Source organism: Drosophila gunungcola, unplaced genomic scaffold (assembly GCF_025200985.1).
Source record: "Drosophila gunungcola strain Sukarami unplaced genomic scaffold, Dgunungcola_SK_2 000001F, whole genome shotgun sequence".
Lineage (NCBI taxonomy): Eukaryota > Metazoa > Arthropoda > Insecta > Diptera > Drosophilidae > Drosophila > Drosophila gunungcola.
In genome coordinates, this window is record NW_026453197.1 from 15,161,747 (window position 1) to 15,184,342 (window position 22,596).

Genomic DNA, 22,596 nt, shown 5'->3' on the forward strand with positions numbered 1-22,596 from the left:
ACATGGGTTCAAGGAATTTATATGTAGTTGTAACATTCAGCATTATGGTTATAAAAATATTTTAATAAAGTTAAAAATTTAAAACAAATTTAATACATATGTAAAAAAAGGTTATGGTTAGATATAATATTTATTTAGTGTTCTAGTTTTTTGATAACTTCTAACATTCCAGAAACTTCTAAAAACCACTTTAAAATTTTAAAAAATATATATAAAAAAAACTTTAAAGATATGCTAGAATATTAATGCTTGGTTTTAAAAAGTAGCACAACTGTAGACCAATTTTTTTTCAGTGCCTGTAAGCATTTTTAGATCTCAACTAGAATATTCTTGCGTTCTTTTGCGTATTTGAGCAGTTATTATTTGGTCATTTCGGCGGATACTCCGACTTCGTTTATTGCCCAATGTAATTAAAATATCCAATTAGTGCGGAAAGCGATCTGCATATATGAATGCATGGAAGTGCGCTCTAGTGGCCAGGAATTTTATGAGCTCCGGCTCCTGTTGGCCACATAACTAATGACCGAGAGGACAACCCCGAGTTCGGCCAGCAACATAAATTTTCTTTTGGGTAAAATTAATAAAAATGATTGCAGTCGGTTGGCCGTCGCCTGTCCTCCTGCTCCGTACATTGAATGAATGGCGCATGCCAGCTGTTGGCCAAACACGCTTTTGATTGCCAACAACAACAGCCGGAGAGCCAGAAACTACTACAAACCAACATACCAACATGGTTGTGAGCCGGAGTCGGGCCCAAAACAAAACATCAGGAATGGAGGAGCCAGTCACCAGTTACCAGTAGCCCGTAGTCAGAGGAAAAAAAATGGTACCCGTCTTTCATCAGCGCGTGCATAACAAGCAGCTCGGCTCAAACTAAAGCTGGACACCCGCGGAATGGGCCAAAACCATGGAAAAGGAACGGGAAAGGACGCCAACGCCACTGTCCTGTCGCTCGCTTGGCTCATATGGTGAGCGATTTTGGACGGGACGGAAGACCTCTCCGCTTCGAAAACCATTTCGGATGTCCTTGGTGTCGCTTTCCTTGTGTCATGCCACAGCAAAATGACAAACAGTTCGCGGGATGTGATGCAAAGCCAAAGCAAACGCGGAAAATAAGACAAGACCAGTCAATGAGGAATGGACCAAAAAATACCCAATCTATAGTACGTATATTCTAAAAGCCTACAATAATTTAGAAAAATATTGATCCCAAATAAATTTTTTTACTTTAATGAAAGGTTTACTACAAAAAAATAATTAATGGATGTAAGTATAAAATAAAACTCTTTCTAAGCAAGTCAATTATTTTTCTAGCACAAACACAAAAAAAAAAACACACACAATAAAATTTCTGGAAGTAAACACTCTAAAAATAAGATATTTTAGATACCAATATACCCCCTAAAATATTCTTTAGCACTCTGTTTCTCCAAGGCATGACAAAAATTCCATTTGCAGAAGCCTGTCTCCAGTAAAGTCCACCCAGTCTGACAGTCTGTGAGAAATACTCAAGCTCAGCTGCTGTTTAAAGCCCCTTTTAATCCAACATGGTGGCCACAATTGCCTCGGAATTTTAGCCACTCCAACCGCATCGCAGCACCAGCGCTCAGCCACAAAAACAACCACATCGCTTATAAGCACTTCACATCTAATCAATTATGCCATCTGCACATATCGCTGGGGCTCTTAGAAAAGCACATTGGCCAATGGCCACATAACATTTAAATATGCATGAAGACTTTAAAGCACCGTCATGGATCGAGGGTTCAACGAGGGAAAAATGGAGATAACATATAGCCGTGCAGCTAAATGAAATCGTAAAGGATAGCAGCACGACCACCGTGAAATAAACAAAGCGCAAAAACAAGAAAAAACAGAGAATGGCAGCTGCAGAAGACCAAAAAGCGACAGGACACTCCAGCTGGAGTAGAATCGGGATCTGAATCTGAATCAGAATCCTGAAGAGAAATGGAAATAGAAACAGCAGCCTGGATGCGGCGGAGAAACAGGAACCAGAGCCAACATTGCACGGCTGATGGTGCGCTAATTCCGCAATTTCACTTGCCAGCCGAGAAAGCGCACAGAACACGAAGTTATCGCCTGGGGAATGCTCTTTGAAACTGGGTATTGTTAAAAAATATTAGCCATAAAATAGGACGTTTTATGTTTTGTATTTCAATCGTCTTTGCCTTAAAAACTACATTTAACAAAAGCATACAAATGTATGAACTTAAACATTTTTATAGAAGTTTCTTAATTAATTTAGAAGTTACAAAAAGTTAGGTGGAGGAATTTTCATTAATTAAATTTTTTTAAATCCATATATATTTCTAAGTAGTAATAAAAAAATGAAAACCATGTATACTTATTGGGTTAAACATTTATAGAAAATAAAGTTACAAAACTCCTATTTTCCTATGTAAACTTTCTAGTAGTTGAGTCAAATAAACCTAATAAAGAAGTAACATTTTTGGTACTCCAGAAATCAACTTCAAACGCACAAATGTGTTGAGTTCTTGCCACAACAATCACCGCACTGGAATTCATTTCTCCGGCGAACTAGAGCAACTCTCAGTGTTTGAGGGTAGGGAAATAAACAAATCTTACGCTGCAATGAAAAACGAGGCGAAACTTCTTAACGGCTGCCGTTTTCGACTGCCATTCGTCCTGCCAAATGTGCGAAAAAAAGCGGAGCAGGCGAAAAAATACGTGGCAAAACAAGCAAACAAAGGAGCCGGAAAAAAGGCGAATAAAAAGGACAAGAAAATTGTATTAGTGCGGGAGTGTGCTGGCCACATTGCAACAGATTAACGTTCTTTACTTGGCTTAAGCATTAGCAAACAGGAGCGGAAGATACAGACGGATGTGTGGAGGAAAATGGGGAAAAACTCTGCCCCAAAAGTGGACGGCGCACAAAAGTAACGTTAATTGCATTGAGGGCACACATATGTGGTCCCAGCTGCCCCCTCTTCTGGCCACTATTTCACATTTCCCTCCTTTGACATCAACAACAAATTTTAAATAAAAAAACCACCCACTCACTCGCTTGTTTGCTTTATTTACTCTTTCTGGCTGCTTGTTTCTTGTATTTATTTACATTAATTGGATTTCAATGTGTAACGAGCAGATACATCCGATATAAATTGGATACCAGTGCCTGGGAAAAGGCATTATCAAAGGCTCAAAGAGAACCCGATGGTCTTAAAGAACTTAAAAGTAAGGTGGTTGGTCCAGTGTAAGTGCGCGAGAAATATAAAGGTAATTGTATCTTTATAAATGATTTTAAGGTCTTAACAAACACATTTATTATTTTGTCTTTAAAATAAATTAATCACAGTACTCTTCGTTGAAAGCTGTACGATTTCAACCTTAAGTGCAGAAGAAAAGGTTTAAACCACTTTTAAAATCAATATCATGGCAGGACAATCCACTCAATGACGAGATTAAAACTAATGGTCTAAAATAATTAAGCAGCCTCTGCAAACTGGCTAAATCACTGGGTCCTTGTGGGCTTAGCTGAACAGATGATGTGGCCCTGCCAACCATGTTCCATGGAGCGTGTGTGTGTGTGTGTGTGTGTGTGTATGTGTGTGTGTGTGTGATTGCCAGGGCCTCCTGCTAAAAGGATATGTAGGACTTACCCTAAGTAGGGGGAAGCCGCAGCCAAGTGCAGCGGCGACACTAACAAATGAACCTTGTTCGGGGAGATGACAATGGAGAAAATCAGAGGACAGCGAGGAGCGGGAAACTCAAGCATATTGAGCGTAAAACCAGAAGATTTAAAGGTACATGCACAAAGATGATACTACTTAGACATATGTCTTTCGCCCGGCTCCCTCACAATTTATGGTAGCAAAAAGAGCAGCCAGCGAAGCATCATCAGAACTGGGCAGTGCAAGCCTTGCGCCCACCATCCATCATCTTGGCAGCTTTTGCATACCATAGACCAAGTCGAGTCCTTCGGCAGGAAAAGAAGCCAGGAGTTGGTCGAAAAGGGCAAGAGAAAGCCATTTCATTGTGCCAAGTGGCTGTTTATGATGTTGTTGCTGCCCGGAAGATATCAGTTGCCCCGGCTCAGGCCCAAAGAGCCAGTCTTGGTCCAACCAAGGCCTGGTCCAAAAACCAAGACCGAAAGTCAACTCTGGGTGTTGCCCCAAAATGTTGTTAGTTTGCCATTTTGTTGCCCCACTCTTGGCAATTTTATTGCAGGCTGCTTGGCAAGGTCTGCTCTAACTTGGGGCATTTAAACTACTGAAAACAAAGGTTAAAGCTTGTTTATAAAAAGTTTTCTTAAGCATTTAAAAAACTTGTGCATTTCTTTTATCTCCTACAGAATTTTTCTATAAGCTAAAAAAAATGCTGTAGTTAAGACATATTTCTATATTAAAACAAAAAAACAATTTTTTTGAGAATCCTTTTAGTTATATGAACTTATAGGTCAATTAGACTTATTGTTAAATTTCGACAAACAATTTTTTTGGGAGAGTCCTCTAAGTTATATGGATTACGGATTAAATGATTTCTATATTCATTTTTACTTAAACTATTTAGTTAATTAAGCTAGTTTAGATGCGAAAATATTTTCTCTTTCTTCTCAAAACAAGATGGAGTATGTTTATGAGGGCATTATTAAAATATTTCCAGGGCATATAAGCTTCGCAGCTTGATTATAAGCACTGAATCATTTTTTTGGCCACCCTCAGGGCTTAGCCAACAAATGGTTTTCTTAAATGGTTTACCATTCTCTATTTTTGCTCCTTCCAGTGCAGTTGTTGTTGCTGTTGCTGGTCTTACTGCGGCTGTTGAAAGCTTCCCTAAATAAATTTTTTTGTAGTTTACAGTTTCCGGATTTTGGTGTAAAAGACGAGCCTCAACCGAACAGAATAACAACCCGATGGTAGGTGGTAGAAAAAAAGTATCCGCTTGTTGTCCTGGCCAAAGCCAATCATCAGAAGCCTCGCCTATTTGGGCACCAGAGTCGAAAGTCCCAGACCCCAAGCTTCCTGCTTTCGTTCGCTTTAACAATGTTAATAATCTTATTTTGTGCCTCAATAGACTTTTTCCTCTTCTCGCTGGGAAAGGCCTTTGTTCGCAGGCCGAGTGCAAAAAGCGCTGCAGGGGCAAAATGTATGCATGGCATTTTATTGCATACCTTAAATGCAATTTTTGTAGCGCAATTTTTGGCGCTGCTTTTTGGGCACTTGCCCTGGGACGGCAAAAAAGAAAACCCCTTGGCCAGTGATTTTTGTGCCGTTCTGTTGGCCAATTTTTGCCTTTCTGTTGGACCGAACGAGCAGGCTTTGCCATTTTTATCATTCCGCGCAAAGTTCCAGCAACATTTGTCCTTTGCAGCCCCAGCATCCCAAATACAAATGCTTTGAGCCTTTGCAATGACAGCCGACTAGTTTTTTTCGCTGGAAACTGGCAAGCCAGTTAACGGCAATCGCTTTAAATGATTTCTTGTTTACTTTTAGGATTTGGGGAGAATTTAAAGTTTTTTTTTAAGAATTTATTATTATGTTTGTGAATCTATAACTTTAATCAATTTATGTGGTTCCAAGTTGCTTCAAATTTTTATTTGCCTTTTTATTTAATAATTAAATATGTAAATAAAATTTTAAAAAAGAAATAAGCTAGCACAAGATGAAGATAAATTCGTATATTAAATAACTTATATTTTAACTTTTCCCATTACAGTTATTAAAAGTAGCCCAATGCAATCAAACTGAATCAGAATAAAATCAAAATGGGCGAAAAAATCAAGCCACCGCTAGACAAATCCTAAGAAGGGAAAAGGCGACTAAAGTCTTTTTACCAGATGATGAAAGCATAATAGATGAAAGCGGAAGGAAATAAGAGAAAACGGAAAATCGGGAGGTATCGTATCACTGAGGGCTAACCTGGGGTCTGCCCAAATGTGTGGCGGAAAAATTATACACGAGGAATAACAAAACTCAAACAGATTACCAGAAGCATGAAACGACATGGAACGGAACTAAAGCGGGCCAAAAGTAGTAAAAAAAGAGGGAGCCGGTGAATAAATAAATAAATAAAATCAGTAGCCAGCGCTGATTTCGTTAGGAGCATCTCGTCCTTTTCCGACTGGACTGCTCCTGCTTTTGCTCCTGCTCCTGCTTTTGCTCCCACTCGGCTTTCCGGGTACAAAGCTGCAAATAAAACCCAGCCAGGCCAAACTCAAACAATAAATGGCATAGATAATGCCCTAAAATATTCAATTAGTTTATGGCCACGTTCGCCATTTACGTTTGCTCCACGGATGCTCTCGGCCTGGTCAAACTGAAAACTTTACCAGCTGGAAATTTCTAAAAATTGGAGCTCTTTTGCCCATCGTTGTTGTACCTTTTGATATATTGGGTGGGTTTTTCTGTTTGGTTTTTTGTTGTCCAGCCCTTTTAATGGGCCACCGTAAAATGAGAGAATTCGAGTGGCAGACAACAAGAGAAAAAAGAAAAATATTGAATTAAAATATTTTTATTGCCTGCTCAAGTGCAGAAGGAACATTTTCTAAATTAAAGGGCAGGCAAAAATTGAAAATAAAAATTAGATAATGGGGAAAAAGGGAAAAGACGATAGAACTTTTACAGGTCATAAACTCACATTTTTAGTATGCAATGCTGCTGATAATGATATGCTTTAAATGAGAGTCCTGAGAAAAGAAAAATAATACTTTAAGTATAAATAGCTCTTGTGGGAAAACCTTTTTGGAGGGGTTTTTAAATATTTAGGATTTAATAATGCATGTGTAATTTCCTATGAAAAACGGAATATAAGGTGAGGGCTTAAGAGGCTTAAACTTAATTTTTATTTCATTTACATATTTACCAAGCCTTTCAATCATAAAATGGCTCCTAAGATACATTTTTACTGTTGAATTTTTTAAAATTTTTTTTTAGTTGGTTTTTATAGAATTTTTTCTTTACAATTGCATTTCTTTTAAATTAAACGTTTTAGTACATTTTATTATTCTTTATTCGTCGACGAGATTAAGCCTAAGCTGGTATTTATTTAAAAGGCTTATTTCGCACAGGTTCCCTTGATCTGTTGTCAAATCTCTTACGAATCTTATGTGTCACACACACTGTCCCTCTCACTTATCACCCGGCCAGCTACAATTTGCAATCATTGTACAAAGAGGGCACTCCACTCCACTCACTAGTTATTCACGCATTTGACTGCTGTCGCAGACAAATTTGGGTTTAGCATGCACATTTGCCAAACCCCTGACAAATTAATGCACATTTGCGATATCATCTTCAATTCAAATCACGCGACATGACACAGACTTGAGCGCAGACACATGCCATTGAAAATCAAACGACAACTCATTTGATGCAGCGCCAGATGTTTTTACCTTTCCATCAAGACAACGGGGACGTTGACGTTGTCTCCGTCGTTTTTGTCCGTATTGTTTTGAGGCAACGTGTTTGCCATTGTTGCCTGCCACCCAAAACACACTCATTTGCGAGGCTCCAAGTCTACGAGTTCGCCAAATCCACGTCACAGCCTCGAAAATGCGCAACAATTCGCTCAAGTGTAAGTAAAGCCAAGAACGAGACCAGAAGAATACGTTTTCCGGAGATGAGCCTCGCAGGGAATTATCTTTTTTTTTCAGGAGAACTCGTCCCAATGGCGTCTGTGGCGCTAAAATGACAAAAACACCTTGATGGCCGCATGGCAACGGGGCAGGTGAATGCAATTTCTGGCTCCTCGGCTGCTGCTGCTGCTTTTTGGCTATGATTCTCTTACCAAAAAGGCGAGATCTCAGTCCTGCTGGCATGTAGATAAATGTTATGGAATGTTATGGCGCTCAAGGAGCCTTTAAAATGCTCATGAAATGCAAAATGTTCATAAAATTCTAAGAATATTTCAGTGATATAATCTGAGCGTTTTATGCCTTAAAATATATACTTTAATAGAAAGCAATATTGTTAACGGAATCCATAAACTACTTAAATTTTCAGCCCATCAGAAATACTTACTTCTTATTCGTCCATTTAAATAAGTTAGATAATTTTAAACTTATTTCAGGTTTTGGCGGTTCACCAGTGGATTTCACTGGATTTATAGCTCAGTGATTTTTCATATTGGCAAACTACAAATTATTGTGTCTTTGCCCGTGTACTTTTATCAAACATTTATTTCTACAAAAATTAAATACAATTATATAAAAACCTAAAATATTGTTTTGACCTTACCAAAATGTTATTATACATTCAAAATAGATTTACAAACACCGAAAGTGATAAAGCTAAAAGGATTGTTATGAAAATAGCTATATATATAAAAAACGAGCCCATATTTAGTGAGGGTATGCCACCTTCATCACCGACTTTAGGGACTTGTTTGCATTTCTGGCAACTGTTGTCGCCTGCCACGCCCCTTTGGCAGACTGAGACAATCGCATAACGTGTATAAATGCACAGTGGCATAGCTGCAGTGACTATGTGTGTGCACTTGTATGTGTGCATGTTTCTGTGTTTGTTACTGCTGTTGTATCTGTAAATGTATCTGAATCTGCAGGCAAGTCTCGGTGTCGCTGGCTCTCGGCCTTTGTGAGTGTCTGTGTTCTTCGCGAGGTGAACGCATTTGGCGCACACGTGCTTTTCTGGTATTGCCACCCCATTCTCCCCAAGCCTACCGTACTGGCAGGACTCGCTATAATGCCCAAGTGGCTGCAATGAGGCCATGGAGACCGTTTCCAAAGGATGTCGCCATTGTGAGAGGTCCTCGGGTGGACTAGGCAACACGTTGCCACCGGAGAGATAATAAGTCTGGCGTAAATTAGTTTGCCATTTTGAGTTATGAATGCGCATTTCAGCGGACTGCTCCGAGCCCAATTGTGTGTCATTGCAGAGTGCTGCGAAATGGATCAAAATGAGTTTCTAGCTAATGGATGATCAAAGCGCAAGGATTTCAAATCACTGAAACGAAATTGAGTTCAAAACAAAGACATCCATAAAATAAAGCAATTCAAATTAAACTTTACAAACTGATAAATTAGGGAATAATAACATCCTTTAATATGACAAGATCATAAGTAATAGTATAATTATATTTCTTATCTAGACAGCTCTGCTAATAATCACTTCCGTTCAAACAATCCCTTTTAATCCCATTTCTTAACGTCTGTTTGTCTTCTCAATTGGCACTGCCTAATATTTTATGCTGAGAAGAAATACGATGTACGCATAATTAAGCATTTGATGGCGCAAACACCAACACATATACCACACACACACACACACACACACACAAAGGGGCCACTGACTAATATGCCCAATCATAAAACTAATCCTCATGGCACAAGAAAAACCTCATTAAAAAGCGCATACGCAACGTTGTGTGTTGACAGACGAGAGTACATAAAACAGGCAAACAGAAGCCATGGTTAATGTGTTTGCCGGTCCGAAACCGACACTGGTTTTTGCGGCCAAGAAGTCTAACCAAGCGAAATTAACATAAATGAATTTGCAGCTGTCCAAAAGGAAACCCCATACCATTCCAAACCTCGAACCCTTGCCCTCGAAATGCGTAATGCGAAACGCGAAAGGGCCCAGACAAATGGCCAAATCACACTGACCTGCAGTTAAATGTGGCGAGACGTGTGTGCATGTGCGGGGTTAGGCATCGGGTCGGAATTAAAGATGGATGAAAACTTGTGGCACCACACCATATAAATCATTTATGCCATGCTAAGTCCAGGCCGAGAGCCTGAAGGATCCAAAGGTGCCAGGCATATTAAGTAACGTAGGGCTTGTGAGCCTGCGATTCACGCTGGCTTTAAGGCGACGACGAGGCACTAACCTACAGCAATATGAATGCGAAAAGTGTGTCAGCCGAACCCAACCAAAAAAATGAAGAGAGAGTAAAGGCCAGGACATGCGCATTTCGCCTTGCGATCCACAAACAATTCGAACTTCGGGTCGGGTCCTCACTTGGTCAATCCAAGAAATGTTTCGGAATGGCTCACGACAGCAGCATCCCAGCAGCGTCAGTCAAGCGGCGTTGCTGTTACCGAGCACAACACACACTATCCTCGACTTTTGTCAGTCAAATATATATCCTGTTCACAGAAAACCGCGAGAATTCGTCGTGATTTACCGGCAAATTTCCTGTTTGTTTTTTCCGCAATTGGTGCTAAGTCGGGTGTCCATAATTGACAGACCTGGCAGTCGAAATCGAGGCAAATCGAGGCCGAGGCGAGCCGTCGAGGGCCAACAAAGTGTGTGCTTAGTGCTTGACTTGTTACCAGAGTAGTGGGGTAGCCTTTATAAATACCCAAAAGGTAGCGGAGCTAACTGATGATTAGCTTAAGGCGTGGCTGGAAAAAAGCGACAAAAATATTCCAAAAATAGGACAACAAATCCAGTTAACTTCAAAATATTGCTAAATAAAATTACAATCAAAATAATAAAAGCCTCTTCAAAATGAAAATCAAAGGAATAAAGAAATACTGAAAACCAAAAAAAAGGGCATCAGAATATTTTAGTCTGAAGGAAAAACACAGTGTTTGCTTTCCAATCAAAGCCACAAATAACGCTTAAAAAATAAACAAATTAAACACAAGAGTTTATGTAACTATAAAAAAAAACATAAAACAAGAAGTTTTATTTTTAATTTAATAGAGGAGCGTGCATAAATGGTAAACAATAAATTAATAACTGAAATAGCCACAATAAATTCCATGTTAAACGATTAAAACGAAGTATCGGATGCCCATAAAAAACAACAAAGCACAACATAATCACAATATAAATCAAAAATTCCAACAAAGAAGCTTACACTGATAAAGGAATGCTATAACACAATTGTGCATAATTCATAATTCGCACTGAATGCCGAACAACTGATTCAAATTAATCCAAATTAGATTAAGTAAAAAAGAAAAGCATATGCTTATTAAATCAATAATAAAAACTTCATTTAATCAAGATTCATTTGACCTAAATCCATGTTATTCGGGGAAAAAAGCAATTTGATCAAAATGCAAATGGCAGGATGCACGGCAAATTTTATTGACAACAAAATGGCGGAATAGCAAATGGTAAAAATTCAAACGGCAAACGACCATAAATCGATGATACAAATGCATTAAAGTGCGCCGTATTAAAAGCCCCGTTATATACATACAAAATTGTATAACTCTGTGCACTTGTGTCATGGTGTTGGCATCGCTTAATTGAGCATGCATTAAAATAATAGCAAAATATAAATTAATCTCGTCAAAATATTCAAAAGAATGCTCACATAATTTAGACTTGTGAAACGTTTAAAGCCACTGAGCTAAAAAACGAGTGTCTATTCATGCTTAAATAAATATCAGTGTTATTGTGAGTGTTTTAATTAAATGCAAGGCATTAACAATCGGCCAACTTGGATTACCATTGGGAATACGCAGTAAAAAAAGATTCAGCTGGTAAGCTTAGATGAGAAACAACATTATTTACTTTTCATTTGGTTCAATCGAAAGAAAATAAAGAAAAACAAGTAAAAGCAAATTTTTTATTGAAAACTAATTGACTATACAGCCATGAAAATTGTGGAAAAAACGTGTAGCTGACCACTGATCAAATTGGGTTATTGAATTGTTGGTAATTCCAAGCTCATCCTCACTTTATGCAATGAATCGCAATCAAATTTTTACCCATCTATTAAACCACTATGGCTGCATAAAAGAAAAACTCCTAGTTCAGTGGCTTGTATATTATTCATTGATTTCAAAACTTATTGAAGCTGAAAAGATTTGAAAAAACAACATCATAGAAGCTTCAAGCAGCAAAGCGAGTCAGTCACATTTGATGTAATTTTCATTGATTTCCCCTTGGCATTAAAACGAAATTAATTGATTTCTAATGTTGATAAAAGTAATGTAAACAGAACACTTGACAACTTTTACGCAACGTTCCTCCCTCTTTTCACCTACAGCCCGTGTATTTTCCCATCTTTTTTCCAGCTTTTTTCAACGTTTGCCTCCTCCAATCTTGGTTGTCAAAGTTTACTTTGAGTGTTGATTTTGGGGACGAAATAGCAAGCAAGTCTACATCAGAAGAGGACTTTGTTGTGCTATTGCATGTAATTAATTTTCCAGCTCGAAGCGGTCGCGATATTCGCTGGCAGCCAGAAAAAAAGCCAGTGGAACTCTCCTATAATTAAATTAAATTTAGCCAAAAATTTTGTTATATATTGCTTAAAGGGCTAACGATCCTCATTAATTTCCCACTGGCGATTTGGGGCTTAGAACGCTTAGAATGTCACACAATAATTGGGGGCCATGAATTTTTAATTTCATGTGTTCCGTGGCATGACTAAATCCAGATAATTGCCACTATGAATATGCTTTAATATTAGATTGGATGGCAATGAGCTTTTGTCGGGAAGTTGACCTCCATGAAGGCAATGTTTTAAATATGAGAAACAGTAAGCCATCCTCATAATATTTACCAATTAACAGTTAGTCAAAAAAGTAGGCAATTTTTAATTTTTTAAATCTTAATTTGTTGTGGTTATTTAATATTTAGCCACAATATTATTTTCAATAGTCTATCCAATAATAAGGCTTTTTTATTTTCCTTATATATTTCTCACTTAAATACCTTACTATAAAATATCATACTACATATTTTGAGCATATAGCATTTAAAACCTTTGGTTGTTATTTTTTTCAAAAAAACCTTGACTTCAAACTTGCAAAATGTGAATCCTAGATACCATTGCAAATTAGAACAAATTGAAATCTAACTAAGAGCCTGCTGGAACTTAACCTATTTTATAACTTTTTTTAAAGGCAGCCAGAAGCTTCTTTCTAGTACCCGATATATTGATGTTTTCGCGTATAGACTTTCAATTGTTTTTTTTTAATTATCCCTGCATATTTTTACTAACATGAACATTTCCAACATTTTATTGCACGCAATGCTGTCTTTTCTGCTCCCATTAAGATTATCTTTTTAAATCTTACTAAGCACCGGCTTGTTGCACTAATAGTCACAGCTGTCATATGCTGCACTCGCCACCCTTTTCTTGCCCCAATCGGAAACGTGCTCGAGTGCATCACAAATACAGTGAGGTAAGCCGAGCCGGAGCAGAACCAGACGTGGCAGCAGCTCCTCCAAACCATGGCCATTACCAAGAACCGCATTTCTGCCAGCCGGCTGTGTGTGTCTGTGTTTGTCAGTTTAGATGCATTGGAAGACTCGGCGGATGCTTAATGCTTAGAACCGAACGACGTAAACAATTTGTAAGTCATGTGTAAACATCATAAGTTACTTGGCGCATTCGTTCCAATTATAAGCACTTAATGTATCACCGGGGAAAATCCATACGCCCCGTAGACACATCCGACTTACATTACGCATACGCCACGTTCGCGGGCAATAAAAACAAACAAAACACACACACATACATGCGAAGGAAGCTTTTTGAGTGCTGCTACACGGAGTTAGTTAAACAGCAGCCAAGTAATTAGATTTTTCCACATGAAGCACAGACACAGAAAAAGCGAGAGAGAGAGGGGAGAGTGCGGAAGCGAGATGGCCCATTGAGCCAAGCCGTGTGCAAATACGAGTAGTTTCAAGTGCAAATAAAGGGTCTTCTGCCATACAATTCAATTAAAAAAAAAAGCAAGACCGAAAAGAAACACAGCCGCATTCCGTTGGTGAAAAGTTTCAGCGGAAAACTTAATGCATTTAATGCGTGCGGGGCAAGCAAATGGTTTAGTGAGCAGAGCAAACTTTTGTTATTCTCGTTAAAACCGCGACATTTTCCCATCCACCCACCGGGCCAGCCCACCTGTCATAAAGTTTGCGTTGTCATACATACATTTTGCAATATGCCGCATGCCAAAATCTCTCTTGAGCAAAAGGAAAACAAAAATAATCCAACTGTAGACCTTTGGGTATTTTCTGTTTGCTTGTGTATTCGAGTTGAGCTGGTGTTGCTTCACGAAAAGTTATGCCTGAATCTCGCATGGATGTATGCTTTTCGCAACTTTATTTTCGTTTTTATCGCGCCCAACTCAAAAGCACGTGACTGCAGAGTCAGGTGGCAAGTGGGCAGAAAAAAAGAGCATAGCTTTAACCAGTGAAAATTCGACGATGGGCAAAAAGTAAATGACAAAAGAAATAATTATCTTTCCAGCCAATGTTTAATTACCCAATTGGGTTTAAAGTTTAGGTATGCAAGCCGTAATTACCAGTAAGATGCTTTTTGGCCAGACAAAGTAAGCTCCTCTAAGCTGCCACAAAAAGTATTAGAGATGGAATAAATGTGCTTTAGTTTAGCGAGACTGAAAGAGGGGAAACAATGGCAGTGGAGATGAAAAATAATCATATACAATTAAGTGGAAATTAATTAAGGAAATGAATTTGAAACTAGAATTCTTGATTTTTTTACTGCTAGTTTAAAAAGTTATTTAAGAATTAGCTGATGCTTAAATTCTAAAAGTTTCCACAAAATAATTTAAGCATTTGCTTTATTAACAACATATGCTTTGAAAAAACTATATATATATATGTGTGTGCATTATAAAGTACAAACTTAATTGTATATTTTAGCCAACATTATCAATAACTCATTATACAACGCTCGAGAATAAAAGATAACAAATGCCAGGCTCCGGGCGGAATCATGTTAAGCTCACCCATGTTTTGCATATCAGGTCCCCAACTCTTGTTCGATATGTCAGTATATAGAAAATGCATACAAGCTGCATTCGCCGCAGGTATACGCTTGTGTGCCTAGCTGGGTAAATTTTAAAGTCCAATTTATGCATATTTTAAATAATACGGGCTTTGTGCATACGCAAAGTTTATGCGACCACAGAGCAGCCAAGTTTATAGTATGCCTGCGAATAGGTGAGTCGCTGGAAGGCTTTGTGTTTTTGGCTTTGCCCCAGACTGCAGGACTCGAAGCTCCTCTTTTGAGCAGAAACTCGCTTATTCCACTTGTGCGCATGGTAGATAAAATAGCTGCATATAAATCATGTCATGACCAAGATAAAAACCGAAAATAGTCATCCTCTGTGGCAAAAAGTAAAGGGAAAATATTAAAAAAGTGATGCCGTGGACAGGGGACTCTGAAGCGAGCAGGATTTTGTTTGATTTCGACTCGAATGCATTTATAATGGTCAAGTGAAATGTATTTGCAAATATAATTGAATTACTTTCAGTGATTTCTTCTGACAGCATCGGTCAGATCTTTGAAAATAAAATATAAAATATATATTTCTTATTTTTGGCTGAGCACACAAGAAGCTTTGGAGCACTCAACATTAATTGGAGCACAAATCCATTGAAAACATTATACATTTGGTTATTTTTCTTTTTCATTTTATTTAATAGTATTGTCGAACAGAGAATAAGTATATTTTTTTTTTCTATTTTTCCATGAAAGGCAAGAGTTTTCTGGCTTGCGTAAAAAAAAATTTGATTTACAAATAGGCATTTTAAAAATGTTGTAATTATTTACTTGTGACAGAAGAGACATTTGACTTTCAAAATTTAATTCCAATCGGTACAAATACTTTGTTAAAGATTAATTTGTTGTCTTGAATTATTTTCAATTTAGCTTAGTGGGTGAAAATACCTTTATAATTCCCCTTGCGGTCATAACCACTGTGGATTCTTGCTCGTTTTCGGAATTCTACCAAGTTTGCCCCAAGTATGACGCTAATACCCAAGTAATTGTCTGCTTAGAGCTTACTGCCAATTTATTGAGATTTTTGTTTTTTTCGCCTCTATTCTCACCTGTCGCACGTAGTTTAGTGTGTCGATACTGTTTGCACTACCTGGAAATTTAGTTGGAGTTGAGTTGGAAATCCCCTGCACACATAGTTATCACGTCGCTAACTTTGCGCCCTTCAATTTTTATTATGCGATTTTATTTATTTGGATTTTGCCCAGGAGAAAGTTTTCCGGCAAAACGTCTAATGATGTTAACTGCTAACGGCTTATCCGGTGAGCGAATTAGCTCAGGCCTTAATAACTCTGACAGGGATAGCTGCCATGAACATTAAGTTACTGGATTAAGACCGTTGTGGCCTGGTTCTTTCCCAGCTCTCAGTTCCAAACATCTCTGGGGTCCGCTCTTAATAAATACCAGGCATGTGCTGAAATCAACATTTTTACTCTGGCCGAAAACTTCTCAGATGAGGGGTGCTCGACGCAATGAACTGTCTCACTCCTGCGCTTAATATATTTTTCTTCATTTAATGCCCTGTTCCTTGTGTACGAGGATATCCACCTACCCCATGTGAAATTTCAATTTTCTCGTACTCCTCCAGGAAGGGGAATGCAATTATTTTTGCACTACTTTTGCACCCACTTCACGCTGCATGTGCACGCAGATGTATATATAAATGTTTATATTACTGCACTGCAGCTTCTGGGGCCCATTGATGGTCATAAATTTTTAAACAACAGAAATTACAATTACTGGCCGCGCCAAAAGGAAAACGCAACTGCAGCAGCAGCAGCAGCGCGGGAAAATTGTGAAAATGCATAATGAAAGCAATCCATATTAAAAATATAAATCACACAATGTGACAAGGATGCGGAATGTGGAATGCTGGGCGCAGGACATATGCCGCACTCTGGGAACAATAATAATATGGCCAGCTGTCAGTCAATTCGCCTGCGGCATAAGCCCGGCAAAATAATTAATTGGCTGCATTATGGCACTCAAAGACAGGCTCAGACTCCTCGGTTCGGTAAAAGTGTTCGCAGCGTTTAAAGTGACGATATGAAGGGGAAGCCGAGCCTCACTTCCACTTCCATTTCCAATTCCACCTGTCAATGGCAATCATTCGTCGCTGTCATCGGCCATTCCCGGGCATAATTTTCAACTTATTGTGGTCGCCCAATTGGCATTCATTAAGAGCGCGTAATTGTGGGGAAAGTGGTTTGGCGCCATAATAACTATATTCGGTGATCCTGGCCACAATACCACACGAGAGGGGTGTTCTTTGGCCCGCACAGATGCACTCGAGTGGGCTGAAATGGACCCCACTTAATTGAAGCCAAAATATATTAATTCTTCTCGAAATTGAAATGAATGAGATTTGCAAACTTACTTATTTGTGTCTTTGACAATTTCAGTGTAAATAATAGAGCTGGGTTAAACCATTTATCAATAGGTCATAAATTTATGTTTTATTTCATAAATAGAGCAGTGTTTTCAAATGCTACTTAACTTATGCAAAATATGCTTCAATGGATTTTTATATTTTTGCATAAGTAAATGTTATAGCTAGTTAATTATCTTACGAAATTGGTTTAATTACAAAAAAAATAAACCAAAACCAGCCTTTAAGATACTTTTGATTTTTTCATGTATTCATGAAGCTATTACTGCTTATCTTGGGTTTTATTATTTATATATATTATATATTACAATGCAAAGTGAAAACGAAATAGGATTTATGGCTATTTTCTTAAATGTGTTTCAAAATATTTACTAAGGTATTTTAACGATTAAATTTAATACTATTATTAACTTAACTACCATTTTTATGAATAAATTTGATTTATTTCATTGGTAAAATACACAATTTGTTGTTGATATCCAGCCTTCCAGCATCTTGGGCAGCGACCCATACTTATTTATTTTGCTCCTGCCCTAGGGAATCGCTGCAGTTGCCTTGGAATGCACAACATTTCAGAGGCAAGAACAAGTAAAGTCAAGACTTAGGAGTAGAAGGAGGACCCAGGGCCAAGGATCTTAGCCTGCATTCCGAGCAGCTGTTGTGTCATTGTCGCCGGGCGGTACTCTTGTTTTTATAAGCTTTCTTGCATGTAATCAGTTAGGGATATTCATGGACATGACTATGATTTTAGTGCGCACACACAAAAAGAAAAACAAAATGGGCTGCATGTGTTCTACACGGAGAAAAATAGTTCTTCAGAAATAGGCATTGGTTGATCAGTCAATTTAATAAATAAAATATATCCGATACCTATCTGTTTTAAAATTTTGTAAATATTATCTATGTGAAGATTAATTTTTATAATACATATTCCAAAATGTCCAAACAAGCTTGGTTTTTCTTTAGGTAACTTACGACATTTTAAATTCCACCCAGTGTATTCATGTTCGGCTCAGATTTGTGCATGGTATGGCGCCAAGTCGCAGCGAGGAGTCTTCTAAAAGGAAAAAAAGAAATCCCAAGCTAAAAAACAAAAAGCCAAGGAACGCTGAAATGCCATGCAAATGCTGCTGGGCAACATAACTCAACATGATGGCCAAGGAGCGATCCACTCGTGCTGTAGTCCTCGTTCTTTGCCCATTTCCCCATATGCCGTCAACAACTTGCTTGTCCAGCTAGTCCGGCAATGGCGATATATGTGGCTGCCCGGCTTTAAGCCCATAATCAGGCGATTTGCAGGCATTAGAGATGCTTGCCGAGGACACAAGGCCGCCTGTTGTCGTATGTCAGCTTTTGTCTATGGTTGATCATTTGTTAGCCAGTGAATTTGGTTTCTAATACTCTTGAAAATGTATACGACTGTTGTGTCCAGTAGGTTCTCATGTTCAGTGGGATTACCAATGGCAGGAAACTTAAGGCAAGAAGCTTCGCTAATTCCATATTGGTTACAACACGAATTTACTAGCAGAAAAATAAATTTATTTTTAAAATATTGTTTTTAAGAGAAATATTGAAAAGTTCGACATTAAACACTTAGCTAAAAAATAAACTGAATAATATAAGAGCAATTCTAAAAATTTTAAATGGTAGTTAATTAAGACGTTAAGGTATTATATATTAAGATCATTTCTCAATTCCCTTAATTTGCTACAACTTTTTCTATGGGCAAAAAAAGTTGTCTTAAGTTTGATTTAGCACTCTCAAAATGCGCTTATGTTGTTTTCTTACTTAACTGCAGCTTTGTCTTGCGGTTTTTATTCGTCCCTTTACACTATCAACTATTTCTTATCGAGCAAACTAATCTAAGGTAGACCGAAAAAGAAAGCAAATGACCATCTATCTTCAGGCCTTATGGAAATCCGTTTTTCCTCTTTGCCCAGCTTTACTGCCACACGCACTTCTTTTTGCACTTCATTTCTCCATCTCTAATTTTACACACAAAAAAATGAATTATATTTTGGTACCAAAATTTGTTCTTAAAAAATATAAGATACGTTATATTGCTTTAATATTTATTATTAAATGTTAATGTTATATTTTATAAATAATTTATATAAATATTAACTTATTATGAATCAAATAAATATTTAATAAATAAAATAAACAATATTTAACATATTTAATACCAATTTCAACTTTCACCCAAGTGAAATTCCCTTTACCTCATCTTATTTTTTAGATTGTTTAAGGGGAAAACTAAGAAAACTGCCACATTGTCAACGATTGTTTTGTGCATCTTTTTGCCATAGTTTTCTTCGGACCATTACTAAAGAACAGGACTTTTTTATGGCTCTTCAGTGCATATGCTGACGTCTCTTGGCTGCAGCTCGGCTTTCATTACGTCTGTCCTGCACTGCACTGCCATTGCCACTGCCATTGCCCTTATTTTCTTGTTACTCTTGCTCCAAGAATTATTGCCTTTGCATACTCCGTTCCGTTTTCCGGCTTTCTGTGTTGCGCTGCGCTTTTTTTCCTATGTTTCTTGGCAATTTTTTCTGCCGGAATTATTTCCACAAAAATGACAGCTGACACTTGCGTTTAACCACACAGATTTGCTTTTAGTACGCTTTCGTGTCTCGCCCAACCCTACCCTTTTATCCCCTCCTGCGATTGCGGTCCATCTGTTTGTACGTACGTCTGAAGGCAAGTTGTAATTGTCGTTTGTATTACCAGCAAACGACGACTTGGGGCGTTGTGATTGCGGTTTCCTTCTCCACCTTACCCATCAAATGCAGCTTCCCACTGTTTTAATCCCCACCCTTTGTGGTTTTGCTCCAAATCGTTGCAAAAAAAAAATTAGAATTCCATTAAAACGACTGAGTTTGTGGGCTTTTCACCTGAATGCGCTCACAGTTGGCAAAGATTGACTTTTCTTTCGAGTAAGAGGAGAATTAAAGAATCATTTGTATTGTCGTATTTGTGTTGTTGGAAAAAAAATTATTTAAAATAACATTCTTTTTTTGAGTAATCAAAAGTGTTTCCTTGCTTATCTATGCAGGTTTGTAAATGAAACTCGTTGTTGTCCTCGGTGTTGATTATTTTGTTTCTTTTATCGCAATTGGGTTGTTGTTAATGTGTGTGCATAAATCTGCATGTTGTTGGAGTTCTGGGGATGCATTTATATGCGCCACTGACATGTTTGCTTACTTTAGCTGAAAAGCCAAACAGTTTTCAGTTGTCCTCTGAACAGAATTCTGTTCCTCATCCCGCAATCCTATTTCCCAAATCCCATTTTTACACCCCACTCTCATCAATCGCGTTTGCATGGTCCCGAAAAATATATTTCCGATGTTTCACACGGCGCATGCTGAATTTTTTGTAACTGCCACGCCCCATTTCACTTAGAACGCCCACCAGAAGGTCAGCTTGTGTTAAAAAATTTCAGCAATATATGAGAAAACATTTTTGATTTTTGAAGTATTTCGAGCACAGTTAGTTGCAAAATATTGCATAGTTTTCAGTGCTTACAATTTTTTATTTGGGAAAAGTTTGAGTGGTGTTCCATGGAAAATTCATAAATTTTTAATATCCGCATATAGTTTCCATGAGAATTTTTCAACATTTAAAAGTAATTTTAATTTTTCTCGATCTAGTCATCAATGTCAAATGTTTAAGGGTAAAAAATTAAAATTAAAAAATTATTTTAAATAATTCTTTTGAGTTAAAACTTTTAAACATTAGATTTTGTTAAATCCACCCTTTAAAATTGCTTTTGATTTGCACTTACAATGGGAAAACTTTCTAATCATCCACTCGATAATATGGCCAAAAAATGTGGGCATAAAGTCCAAGGGTAAATGGCTTAGAAAATGTTCACCAACAAAAGCCATAAATAAAAGTCACTCTGGGCCACATAAATACAGTATGGAACAAGAAGAAGGACGCCGGACCATTGATGATGACAAAGCTGACAATACGCAAATAAGATTTGGCTCAAAAATTTATTTAATTTCATTTTATTGGAAAGTCAAAGGCGAAGAAAGTCCAGACAGCCAGACGGAGTAGTTCAGGCGGCGGGGAGGAAATGGAAAATGTTTACCAGAGAGCAGCGGATCCGATGGCGAATCATTAATCTTTTTGCGCTGAATCAGCTCAAAGAGCTTTGCCCTCTTTTTTGGCGAGACGAGTGGGCTGAATAAACAAAGCAACCAATTTGATGCCAAGTCATTGGGGCAAAGGCCAACGGCAGAGGCGGAGGCAGAGGCAGACTCTTGGCCATTTGCAAATGAGTCGCCAGCATAATGACCATGAAGCTATTTGCTCGACAACAAATTGCCAACAATTTTGCACACTCCATTGACTTTGGCCTTTCCTCTTTGGCTTGTTCAATTTTCATTAATTTACTTATAATTATTTGCCGACATTTTCATATTGACTCTGACCGGTCGTCCGGCCTAAGAAAACAAGTCAAATTAAAAATTTAAACTCGAGCATGGGGGCATGAAAATTGCTTTTGTGAGTCCATGCCCATGCCCTTTTGCATCCCATGGCAGCAATAAAAAGAAAGCAATGAGAAATATGCGCCTGTTAACTTGTTCATTACCCTAATGGAGCGTTTTTCCCATGCATTCTCCTCCTTAATATTTCTTTTCTCTCACATTTGGTATCCCTTTGGACCTTTTTGCCATTGTGAAGGTCTCCCTTTCTCGAGATCTTGTCCTCCGGTTCGTTGCCCCTGTGTCGTCCCCACACTGTGTCCTTTTTGTTCCATTTTGCGGGGTGAAAGCACAGCAAGCAGTCAAGGAGCCTGTCCCGCCTTAATAGAGTGAAATTCCGCACTGTTATATATTTCATTTAAATGACATTTTAATTAATGTCAACAATTTTGCCATTGTGGCGAGTCGACGCTCTCATCATGATGCCCTGAGAACTCCTCTCTCGCTCGCCATCACTTTCAACATATTTTCTGCAGTCTTCCGCTTTAATGTGATTATTTCTAATTAGATATTTTAATTATGCGTAAGTCTTTGAGTGGTTTTTTCAAGGTCCCCTGTTCATTAAACAATGATTTCGGTGGAGATGGGCTCGTGAGCCTATTTTCTCACGCAGGTATCTTAATATATTTAAAATAAAGTATTATCTTAGACGACGATGAAAACACAATAAAATTCATGCACGTGTTCATCTGTATTTCCTGATACAATTCTCTTTGTAGCTTGTTAAAAATATTTTACCGTAAGCGTATTTCAACAGGTCAGCTCGTAATCTTATATTCAACAGCCATAACCCATGACATTTAATTCCCAGACTGCAGAATGCCCAGCCCTTTGATACTTGTATAATCCCAGATCTTTTCGAGTGTCAATTTCAAATAGAACATAAATAAAGCCAAGAGAGGATGATAAATAAAAAAGTCAAAGGAAAGTCAGCTACTAATCACAGCTTAATGTCGGTTTTAATCCCAACCAAAGTCACTGTTGACAGTCGAATGTTTG

At 37.9% G+C, this 22,596-nt stretch overlaps 1 protein-coding gene across 1 annotated transcript in view; it reads left to right on the forward strand.

Annotated features, from left to right (window-relative positions):
• Positions 1 to 10,031: 10,031 nt before the first annotated feature.
• LOC128263064 (putative neural-cadherin 2) overlaps positions 10,032 to 22,596 on the forward strand; it is a 119,247-nt gene continuing 106,682 nt past the window's right edge. Inside the window, exon 1 of the mRNA XM_052997725.1 lies at positions 10,032 to 11,437. The gene's annotated coding sequence lies outside the window, so the exon portion shown is untranslated. The remainder of the gene's footprint in view (positions 11,438 to 22,596) is intronic.